Here is a 12,741-nt window from a genome sequence, read left to right as displayed (position 1 = left end):
AATTCATATCTGTGCATATGGGAAGTCCAATACATAGTTGGCAATGTGTGATGTGATCTGCACCAAACATTTAATTTATATGTATGTATATTTAAGTTCCGTGTTGCAATCATGAAATTAAATTTTAATTAACTTTTGTATCCATCTCTCTCTCTCAATCTATATAGCCTGTTCATATTTGGCACAGTCATTGCGAGTCGGCCGTAGCAAAAACAAAATCTCAAGCCATTTTTGCGAATGCTTGGTGTGGCCATAAGCATAATTGGATATAGTTGCCATTAATTAGAGGATTTTATTTTAATTTTAGGTTTAATATCAATCAGCAAGCATAAAAAAACTAAATATTTTAAATAATAAGATTCGAATCACTATGTACTTCCACTAGATATCAAACACACACAACTCTCTGCTTCCTCTAACAATTTAACACATTTATTTTTTTAAATATTTATTTTTTAATACGCACACATATTCCCTACCAACAACGGCACACAGAAGAGAAAAATATTCCAGCTACCAAGATGCTGAAAAAGCAATATACAACTAGTTTTTTTTTTTTTAAGAATTCACGAATAACATATTGCTCACAAATTCTTAAAAAAAATAGTTACATTAAATTTTCAACATGCTCCAAATATATAAAGCAGAAAGAGACATGAAACACCTTCTATATTCTCTCTCTTTGCATGTTTTGTGAGTATATTTTCTTCCACAATACATAAGGGCTGTTTGGTTTTTCAGGAAGTTACCTCCCATCCACAATCCCTTACGTCTGTTAGGTTTTTCAGAATTGACTCACAAAACCAACGCCATATTTATAAATTAAAGTCAACCCATGCAAGCTAAGAAACAAAGTTACTCACATTTTGGAAATCCTGCTGAAATGTTCTTCACCGACGTTCAAGATGAAACAGAACTTTTCCACGCTAGAGCTTTTAGTTTTATCCGTTTTAGTGAGGTCGAGGAGTGATATGTTAGCCAACGCAATATGGACCAATAGAAATCCGAGACAATTCGCTCTAGAAAATAGTCCCCTACATTCCAGCCACATCATTTTGCGATTTCGAAAATTCACAAGCTAATGCATCACATCACTCCTACCAATGCTGTTAACTGACGTCACTATTTCTCAACAGTTGCCAGAGCTGATGTAAAAAAAACTGCTGTAACCTTGTAGCCTACATAGCATCGTGTGTATTGAAATATGAACAAAACAAATTGTATACGTCGGTGAGGAATTCCATATTTATTGTTCAGCTATTTAAAAACAGGAAGTGCATTGTATAACTTCCGCTATCCAAGGCCTACCTATTGTTCATTCTATATTCTGTCAACATTGTTAGCACGCAGGGGGAACGAAATTGTAGTTTCTAGATGTCCACAGGCGAAGCGTAATTTTCAAAACGACAACAGTTGCTTTTCGTTACCAAAAAAACTAATTGCTACAATACAATAGGTATATATTTACAATTAATAGCAAAATATTAATATTTATTTAACAACATCTATGAATTTGTTTCGAACAAAAACATGTTATAGAAACATTTGCCAGCCGTAAGTTCAAAATTTTGGCCCCCCTCTTCCCCCCAAATCGCATTACATACATACATACATACATGTGGAGGACCCGTGGCCTGCCTCTAATATTGCTTAAGAGGTTTTGTTAGCATGCAATAGATGAGTATGCTAGAAAAAAAACAGGGGGAAGGGGGGTAACAAGTCACCACCACCACTATTGCCAATTAGCGTCACCAACTCTTCTTCATCTTACTGCATACTTATCATCTTAGAAGGCTACGCTGTCAACTCCTATTTGCAGGTTAACCTCGCCTCTAAAATATCATATAGCAAAATATTTAAAAAACAAAAAGTTTGTGAAATATGGAGGACCCGTGGCCTGCCTCCCAATATTGCTTAAGAGGTTTGGTTAGCATGCAATACATCAGTATGCTAGAAAAAACAGAGGAGAAGGGGGGGGAGTAACAAGAGCACCACCACCACTATTACCAGTTAGCGTCACCAACTCTTCTTCATCTTACTGCATACTTATCATCTTAGAAGGCTACGCTGTCAACTCCTATTTGTAGGTTAGCTTCGCCTGTGTAATATCATATAGCAAAATAATTAAAAAAACAAAATATTGTGAAGGAACTAGTCAGTGTTGCCAACTCCTATTTGTAGGTTAGCTTCGCCTGTAAAATATCATATGGTGAAATTTTCTTGGGGTGGGTTGGCAACACTGCGACTCACTTGAAGTCGTAGAAGCGGTTGCGTTATTGCCTTTGTTATCTTCCAAAATTCTCTGTTGAATTTGGAGTGTGTGGAAAGTAGTTTGTGCCATTGGTGTTCTTAGGTTTTCTTTAGTCGCTGCCTGGTCTTATCGATGAGGATATTCCATAGCGTTTTATACTGCCTATTCCTGGTTTGCTCCCATTTTTTCCTGGCCCAGTGCTTGGTCTAGAGTTACAGGATGGATATGCGATTGAGATCTCTGCTCTTAGTTGTAGACGTCGTAGAAATTTTGCTGAGTTTAGAGCCTGTGGCGATGTCGGAGGTGGAGGTGGTTGGTGGCTTGTGTCTGAATTGATATTTCAGAGTTTAGAGTGTGAAGGAGACAGGCAGGTGGTCGGAGTCAAGTGCATTGCAACATTCTGGAGGGGTTGTAATGGGCAAGTTTTTGAAGGTGGTGATTTCCAGGATCTCAGGTCTGGTCCCGTGTCTTGGGTAATAGGTAGGTTCTCGTGGGGCGAAAACTGGAAGGTTTAGGGTGGAGAGAATGTTTCTCAGTTGCGTTCCGTTGGCGTTTGTGTCTCGGGAATTCCATTCCGGGTGTTTGGAGTTCAAGTCCCCTGTGCGTCCAGATTAATGAGGGTGGTGATGTCCGCTGGGTCTAGTCTTGTGCTTGGTTGTTTGTAGCCGGAGACGAGCGTTGTGGTTCCGTGAGGTTGGAGGATTTGAATCGAAGTTCCTTCTAATGACTGGAGTGGTGGTAGAGTGACTAGTTGGCTTTTATGCTCCCTCTCCCCACCACCACCCCAAAAGGGGCAAGTTGAATAGCTCGAGGAACTTACCTGAAGGTTACATACAATGTATCAAAATTGAATTTCCGCTTCGGGACTTCCTTCCTGTGGCGTCTATTCCGACAAATGTGACTCACTGACTTACGCCATGGTCCACGCTCATAAGTAGTGTTTTCATTCAACACTGTATATAAAAGAAGAATAAGTAGAAGAGGTTCGTGAAACCTCTTTCATTCATGAACTATTTGTTCGCACCACGTACGACGGGCATACTGTAATGGTTTACACTTTATTTTATTTTCAGGTCCCATGGTCCACCATTCGAGAAGTGAGGACTGACACATGAATGTACGAGTCTAGTCTACCGATTGCAGGCAGCAGTGCCCAAAAAGGATTCCCGGTGTTCACACAGCAGGACGTTCCACACATTATTGTCAGCGGACTATTGGACAACAAGGAAAGCGACTATAATGGTCAGAGTTGAACAATTTGGTTTCTATGAGCGAGGGTGTGACCACAGCAGAGATTTACAGACGATTGGCAGAAGTGTGGTGAACCTGCGCCTTCACGGAAAAACGTTTACAATTTAGCGGGAGGCTGGAAAACAGAACGCACGTCAACATAAAAAGAGACATGTTCTATAAGGAAAGTGGCTGTGACAACACCAAGAAACATTACACGGGTTGACCAAGTCATTCTTGAGAACAGGGGCATCACGTTCTCTGAAATGAACGCAACCACGGGCCTGTCCAGAAACACTCTGCAGCGAATCGTGCACGATCACCTTAACATGGGGAAAGTGTTCGCCAGATGGGTTCAGAAAAAACGACCAGGAAAATGGGCAAAAGGAGTGCTCCTGCAACACGATAACGCACGCTCCCACACCAGTCGGGAATCAATCACGGCCATTGCTGAAATGGGGTTCGAGGTCCTGCCACACCCCACGTACTCTCGTCTGTAAATCTCTGCTGTGGTCACACCCTCTCTCCATAGAAACCGAATTGTCCAACGCTGACCATTATAGTCGCTTTCCCTGTTGTCCAATAGTCCGCTGACAATAATGTGTGGAACGTCCTGCTGTGTGAACACCGGGAATCCTTTATGGACACTGCTGCCTGCAATCGGTAGACTACACTCGTAGCTTCATATGCCAGTCCTCACTTCTCGAAGGATGGACCATGGGACCTGAAAAAAATAGTGTAAATCATTATAGTAGGCCCGTAATATTGACCACAGTGTGGCCACCTTGGTTTCAAATATTAAACTTCGAACTACAAGCCGCTTAAGAGGTAATTCCACACAAAATTCCGAGAATCAGTAGTGAAGTTTGGTATGGTTTTGTGACAAATGGGGGACACTGTATTAACTGAAAGTTGGTTTATTACGTACAACAACTTAAACAGTTTGACCCACAAGTTTGGATCTCACTTATTGCACCCATATTGAAGACATTTTGTGTTCTGACTTCATTGCGTTATGCCTTTATTTGTTATTTAGGCTTGTTAGGTTTAGTTGTTGTAGCAAAAATAATAAATTTTTGGTCAATCTCTGAAATATTGCATTGTACGTACTTATGCTAAGGGAACTAAACGTAACCAGCTTAACCTAACAAGAATGACGTCAGAACACGAAGTGTCTTCAATATGGGTGCAATAAATGAGACCCAATAAACAGTTTCTGCACATGTAGCATACAGGGGCCTCCCTGGTGGCGCAGTGGTAGCGTCGTCGCCTTGTAATCAATGGGTTCCGTGTTCGATACCCAGTGGAGGCTCATAGTGGTTCGGATCCCATTTTAAACCGTAGGTCCAAAGTCAATCAAAACATGTAACATACTGTCCGCAGGCAGCGCCACGAGACGGGGAATGAGGAAATATAGCGGAACTGGTGATGAGAGACTATCGACATCTTGGAGATACATATGCGAATAGCACCAAACCTGACCTGCCTAACCAATTCACGAATTCATCTAAACGCACGGACATGAAAATAGGCGTCTGGGCAGAATTGCGATAGTGCCACATATTGGAAAAGCAAAACGAGAGTGGGAATATAGTCGCTTGTTCCCGCGCACTGTGTGGCAACGTCAACCGGGCTGCGTTACCTAGTTCGACCGTCAGACCAACCTCTCTCCGTGGCACTTTCGAGTCCCATTCTATACATAGTTGGTGATCGTGTGAATTGAAAATTCGTTACAGGCCCCAGAAATAGAGTTCCATGTCTACAGCTCTACAACGAGATCATTCATTCTCTTGAACCTTCAAGCCATAACCATGGGGTTATGCTCCAATGTGGCAACAGCCACGCGAACTTCTGCCACCTCCCTAATGTCATGACCGTGCTTTTAGTAGACCAATAACAGAAATAAGCAAAAAACGTAACCTGTCTAACCTATTCAATGTTTATTTCTGCTATTAAATGCGTACGTGAGTAGGTTAACCATGTTAGGTTCGGTGCTGTTATCACCCTTCAAGTTGCTATAGCTCTCTATCTAGCTGCTCGTGAAGAAATGCACTCTGTACTCTACCATGTAGGAAGTTGCATTGAGATTTGTGCGTTATTTTGCGATGCACTGTACAAGAGAAAGTTTCTTGTGTCCAATAGCTGGCGGAACACAAACATGTATTTCTGGTGCAAAAGCAATTTAGACCGCACGAGAACAATCGTTTTGGCTGTAAAGCTTCCCAATGGAACCTTAGGTTAACTTTTAATGATTAACAGTGTTACTCTGGTAACTCGTACTCGAGTGTGGCTGAAATTCACTTTCGCTACGACGCGTGTCCTGTTGTCAACGGGTGCGCATATTGAAGCTTTCTAGTGTAGGAATGCTCTCCAGAATGTTTTAAGTTGATAAACTACTTGTTTTAGTTATTAAATCGTCTGTTTGCTTTCTGTAGGAACTGTTTACGTTGCTGAACCCAAAGCAATAATTTTCAATGTGTCCCGACTAACATATTTCGCAATAACCTCACGAAACCCTATCATTCTACAATCCATTCTCGGAGTGTGGTCTATAGTGAACAAAATTAGATATATCCAGTTACGCTACTATCATTAGTTTAGGAGATATAAAATTATTTAGAGCAGGACATAATTTGAAATATCGAGCTGAAAACCGCCGCGAGAACAGATCGCCGTCTGATTCTTCCTGCCAGAGATATACGACTGCTCTGCTCTTTCAGCATTGTTATGAAAGAAGTTAAAAAGTACTTTCTTCAAGAACTTTTCAAAAGCATATGATGTTTCGAATATTCCAAGGTTGTGAAGACAGGGTAGCCTTGTGCATTTAAACGGTAAGAAATTCAAAAATTAGACAGATTAAGCCCATAATATCCGTTTGTTTTTAAATACCAGATGGTTATAATTAAAGTGACGGTGTTCAGAGTGGTACAGCACGGGCTGTAATAAGAGTAGCAGTCTGAAACTTCGTAGATATACTAATGAAGCAATGCGCTCGCGAATTATGAGAAAAAAGTTCTAATTTTCGCCACCAGGGCAAAAAATGGCGATGTAAGCAGTCAAAACGTGGTAGTTACAGGAAAGGTGCAGGAAAGATCAAACACATGAGAACAATGGTTCTGGCATGTTTATTAGGAACTATGGTTACAGGAACTGTTCAATATGGCCTCCCAATTCAGCAACATGCTGCATTCGTAACACGGCATGGTCGACGGTTGCTCGCAGCATGTCTGGTGAAATCTGAGCGACATGTCGTTGTATGCTAGCCTTCAGATCAGGCAGAGACCGGACATGTCCCTGATAGACACGATCTTTAAAATATCCCCACAGCCAGAAGTCAAATGGATTAAGGTCGGGGGATCTGGAAGGCGATGCATCTGGAAACTGCCTAAAGATGATGCGGTCATTAGTGAAGGTTTCTCGCAGCAAATCTTTCACTTGGCGAGCGACATGTGGTGTTGCCCCATCTTGCATGAAAATGGTGGTGTGTTCACAGTTCCGTTCTTGCAAAGCTGGAATCACGTGTTGCACAAGCAGGTCCCTATAACGTGCAGATGTCACTGTACACCTAACAGGCCATCGAGGTGTCATCTCCTCAAAGAAAAACGGACCAAGAATGAAGGAGCTAGTGAACCCACACCAAGCAGTCACGTAAACTGAGTGCAATGGTTGTTCCTGCACAACATGTGGACGAGTGGAACCCAATATGCGACAGTTCTGAGTATACACTGCACCATCCAGAGTAAAATGAGCCTCGTCAGTCCACAGAATATTCCCCGGCCACATGTCATCCACTTCCATGCGTGCCAAAAACCGATGGGCAAACTCACGGCGTTGTGGAATATCTTGGAGTTTAAATTGGTGCACAGTTTGAATCTTGTAGGGATACCAGTGTAAAATGCACCGCAAAACCTTGCTAACTGTTGACCAGGGCAGTGGTAATTTACGTGCCACAGCTCTAGCACTGGTTGCAGAAGTTGAGGCATGTGCTGCACGGTCAGCTACAGCTACAGCAACTTCGTTCACAACTTTCACGGGAATGGGCCGCCTTCCTCTCCCTGGTGCAACACCTAATTCACCTGTTTCCTCGAATTTCTTCATCATCTTCTTCAGCCAATTAATTGACATGGGCCCTCTTCTCAGCCCTTTCTGTTGGAGATATTTCCGCAGTGCAGCGTTGCTATTGCTCCAATTCTGGTAAAACAACTTCACTAGCAGTGCACGGTCTTTCTTCGCAATAGCCATTGCTTTTTACACGGAAAAATTCAAACTTTAAATGTTCAGCGAACATTCACATCACTGAAGGAAAAAAAGCAACAAGCGTCACCAACAACAACCAGAGAGCTCACACAATGGTTAGGCAATGTCACCAACTTTGACGTCAGAGTTACAGAAAATTCCACTTTTTGACTGCTTACAGCGCCATATTTTACCGTGGTGGCGAGAATTGGAACTTTTTTGCATAATTCGAGAGCGCATTGCTTCATTAGCATATCTACGAAGTTTCAGACTACTACTCTCCTTACAGCCCGTGCTGTATCACTCTGAACACCGTCACTTTAATTATTGCCACCTGGTACAATCACCACATTTTCTGCAATGTATCAATATTGATAGACAGAATTATCTAAACGAGCTAACAATTAGTTTTTCTTGATTCACGTGTACGCTGGTCCCTTGGCATGTGCCAGCAAAACGCGCTTGACTTTTCTCGTTTCGAAAAATTACATCTATCTTCGCTACAGCGTTTGAGTGGATCTTCGTGTGGTTTGCTTTCTCTGTTGTGTAGGTATCTGTGATAGTTTCGTAGCATTGTAAGCCTATTTTCTATCATAGACAGCAAGGAAATGAAACCCCATGAAGATTAACTGGAATGGGCTAGAAAAATCTAAATACAGTAGTTGTTCTCAGAAATTGGAATAACATATTGGTTTTTCGAAAGCGACTTTGCTGCAATTAGCGAATTCCTAGGACTGATCTCAATGTAAATAGTATAATTTTAAACTCGTGATTGTAATAATAATAATTCTGTCGCTACGTCCTCTTATATGGTAATTGTCTTTGGCGGATTTAACGGGAGGTAAGGACCCCTCCTACACGGATGACCACCAAAAGGTAATGATAAAGTTATATCCCAACGAAGAAAAGAATGTTCGATCAGTACGGCCTTTAGTGATATCTTTTTTCAAGACAGTCAAAGGAAAATACAAATTTTAGCAAAACTGTAACAATCGGGACTGTATGACCGCAGGAATGAAGACGACAGCGTTCAAATTAGGCTATCGGAGAGATCCTCAAATCAAAATGCGATGAAAGAGACTGTTTGTATATACAGTAGACTCGCGATTATCCGAGCTAATTGGGACCGAGATTACCTCGGATACGGAAAAACTTGGATAATACGGAGATAATGTGCTAATAGGTCGTAAATGACGAAACAACACTTAAAACTGTATAGTAATTATTACTAGTACAACATAAATGAGAAGATTACTTTTTCCGCTTAGAATAGGCGTACACAGACTTAAACACCACCGTAACAATCGGATACACCGACAATGTAACGAACACGTGCAGCGCGGACGGTGACTTGACTCCATAAACAAACAGGGGGTTGCGTTATGAAGCGCGATGTTTTCCAACCACTCACTCGGTTAACCCGGAGCCTCGGTTAATCGTGAGTCTACTGTATACGTTGGGAACAAAGCGGAAGTATTTTAGGAGGTTTGATCTTCCTATTATTTGAGTCAGTTTCGTCCAAGAAAGTAATTCCGGTGAAGGCACATTGCATTCCACTCTAAACTGAGAGTGCAGTCTCGAGTATCTTATGTGAACGTAAAGTCCATAAAACAATCTATTCCACAAGAAATGCAAGATGTACCGTAGCTACTAACAGCTGATGTAAAGAGAACATATTTCGCGCGAATACGTTTAATACTTGAAAATATCTACCCATACCTTCAATATTTGATCTTATAATATGCTTAGCCTGGCAACCCGCCCTTTTTAAAAGAACTCTGGTATGCACGCGTGGAACTAGAGTGGTGCACATAGCGCTCGCTCGTCAATCCCCACAAGGGCATGCAAGTTGCCCAAACCTAGCTTGCACCATATTCTGTACCTCTGCCAGGGAAAAATATGGATCCATCTATAACAATTATTTTCATATCGTTACAGAGATTATCACTAGAATCTTGATTCAGATCGTTAATATCTCCACAAGTTTACCTCTTACAAAGTTATATCTCTTTCAACGTCAGTTTGGACCTTTCTATATAATAGGGGATAGCAATACAAGGATTGGTAAGTTACAAGAGTAAAAGATAAACGTATTTAGAAAAATGATTTATTCTGTGAAATTTCGTACAAGAATGAGTGATGACATATACAGAAGAAAATAATTCGTTGAAGCAACGTGTCCCAGAATTCTGAAAGAGAAATTATAAACATTAAAATTCATATGGTCTTATTTGGGTTTGGGTTACGTTAGTAACTTCTCCATTTACGTTAGTAACATAAATGAGTATGCAAATTCTGTATATATTAAAATCCAAATCCAATACATAACTTACAAATTAATATATAACTCTTCACTCTTGTATATTTACAAGGCATTTAAGTCACCAAAAACGTTGGTCAGTTTAAATCATGATTGTTTTTTCTAAATATGGATTGGGAGAGGGCTCAAATTTTGTTCTCTTTATACATTCCTAACGTCTTTAAGTGATGTGGTTACCTAATGTAACCTCAAAAAGGTCAAGGTTTGTGAAGTTCATAATTTCCATAAGAGAATTTATGCAAAGAAAATGTTTTCACGTCTAAGTAGTTTGACTGAGGGGTCATCTGACTCAATCCTTAACTCCTTCGCATAAATGTAATTAATACTTGCGTTATTCTCATATCTACAGAGCCTCACTGATAGCTAGGTGAAAACGTCGATACCTCATCGTCAAGGAATCCAGGGTTCGACTTGTTTTGTTTCATTGCCACTGGCAGGATATCTTGTATTTCGATTACGAGTTCATACACTTTAATATGTTACTGCGGTTGAACATATTTGTATCAATTGACGCATTTTGTGTTCTTCCTACGTACCCGTTGAGTGTCCTAAGAGCCCTTCTCAGTGCCAGTGCTTGTGGTGCTCCACCTTGTGCTCGTGGGTGTCCTTCTTCTTGTGGTGCACATGGTGGTGGGACTCGACGTGCTTGTGTTCGTGGTGATGCTTATGGATATGGTGGTACGGATGATCGTGGTGGAAATGTTTCGGATGATGTTTGATGCTGAAAAGAAGATTATTTACCTTGAGAAATATAGCAACATACTTACGTAAATAAAATATGTACAATGCCTATATAATGAATTGGCACGTATATTGTCTTGCGGTGGCCAAGCGCGGTTGGTGTACGAATCACCATTTTGCCACCGAAGGAGCTGGATTCAAATCGCAGTCGTTTCATCTGATTACCATTCAGCTTATTAATCTAACGAGGTGGAAATTTGACATCAAGTAATATATAAAATCAAAACAGAGGATAATTATGAGTCCGTGAAATTTAGACAATGTAAAGGGAATGAGCCTTTGCGAAGACATCCAAATGTCAAACTCCCTTCCACGTTGCGTTGTGTTGGGTTGCCAGCATCCAGGCGGCAAAACGGTCTTTTTTGAACGGCTGTATCGTCGAATTGACGCACCGGAGAAAAAATGTTATTGAGAAAAGTTGTTTGTTTTGATGTCCTCTACGAATATGTGGTCCGTGGGCGCCATTAAAATGACACCCTGTATATATGATTATATTATAAATGCACTGTTACATTGCTAGGTTATCTGGTTCATGCTACCGTATTATCTTTTTCGTGAAGTCTTCTCTAATATTCGTCTGAAATAACTTACTGTTTGTGGTGGTGATGGCCAGCTTCTATGACTGTCGCCAGGACCCCAAGCAGCACTATGAGGCACAGCATCTGAAAATAGATTGTTCATATAATTCATTTCTGAAATAAGTTGCGTATTTTATTGATTTCCTGACAACGATATTCTCTTCATCATACAAAGGTTTGGATATCACTTTGTGGGTCCAATTCCTATTATCCTATCTGAACATCAAGTAGACTGTAGACAATGTAAACTTTACCAAATTAAAGAACACCTTTGTGTATCAGTTCTCGAACTTCGTATTGCGTGAAACAAGCAATGGACAATTTGCGTCATACTATTTATGCTTGCCACTGTAGAATTTGACTAGGCTAATCATCTAAATGCCGGCCAAAATGTTAATTTCAATCAATCACAAATGTTATTAGTTAGACGTTCTGTGAATGACCAAAATACCCATTGTGAAGACATTCGTACAACTGTTATCACTTACCGCGGCGTCTCTTTCTCTAGGAGCATTTGTGTTCTTTTTTCAAGTCATTGGTAAAAATTGCCTCTTAGTGATGACGACAAGATGTATTGACCTACCTTAATTCTGTACCTAAATATCCTTCAGCCTTTGAAATCTTATTGAGCTGACAACTGCTACGACGTTTATTTTTCAAGTTTATATGAATATAAAAGTTCATACATTACTGACACGAATAAAAATTTCGTGATTTAAATTCCGTTAAACTTCAGGTTGTTTTTATTATGTACACACAGAACCCAAGACGTGTCAATTGACACATCGTATATGCTGACTCCAATAACACATTAATGCGCATAAACTGCAAATGGTGCATCATTTGACGTGCCAAAATACACACACAAATGTATAAAAGGAAACTTTAATCAGCTGGTGATCCATGTGATGTATGAAAAATGCATCAATTGGGAATATCAGACAAGATCATTTCAAAGATAAAATTTCACATTTAATGCATCAATTGACACAGCTAAATGTGTACTTTTTTAGCTTTCATATTATCTTTTCTGAACTTCCCAATTAATACATTTTTAAGGCATCACACGGAATACCAGCTGATGAAAGTGCTTTTTATGCATTTGTATGTGTGTGTTTAGGCACGGCAAACGGTACATCATTTGCAGTTTATGCACATTAATGTGTTATTGGAGTTAACATATATGTGTCAATTGACATGATTTGGGTTCGGTCTACAATGGTTGAAATAGAATTTCCATAACCTGAGAGCCATCTTGTGTATACTGTAGAATCTCACGTTAAAGTTTCCAAGTGTGCATATCAGTGTTTTGTTTCACAGTCATACTCACCAATGCTCTTGCACTCATGATGTATGTTGTTGCTGTTGTTACTTGGGAAGTCCTC

At 40.4% G+C, this 12,741-nt stretch overlaps 1 long non-coding RNA gene across 1 annotated transcript; it reads right to left on the bottom strand.

Moving 5' to 3' along the window:
- Positions 1-9,824: 9,824 nt before the first annotated feature.
- On the bottom strand, positions 9,825-12,741 carry LOC145988301 (uncharacterized). The gene is made up of 4 exons (XR_014441732.1): positions 12,687-12,741; positions 11,370-11,440; positions 10,574-10,758; positions 9,825-9,906 (listed from the first exon to the last, which is right to left on the bottom strand). It is a non-coding gene; the product is annotated as an uncharacterized LOC145988301 (long non-coding RNA).

Source organism: Lepisma saccharinum, chromosome 5, assembly GCF_977018435.1.
Source record: "Lepisma saccharinum chromosome 5, izLepSacc3.1, whole genome shotgun sequence".
Classification (NCBI taxonomy): Eukaryota; Metazoa; Arthropoda; class Insecta; order Zygentoma; family Lepismatidae; genus Lepisma; species Lepisma saccharinum.
The sequence above is the reverse complement of the archived record's forward strand: the minus strand, read 5'-3'. Positions and strand labels throughout refer to the sequence as shown.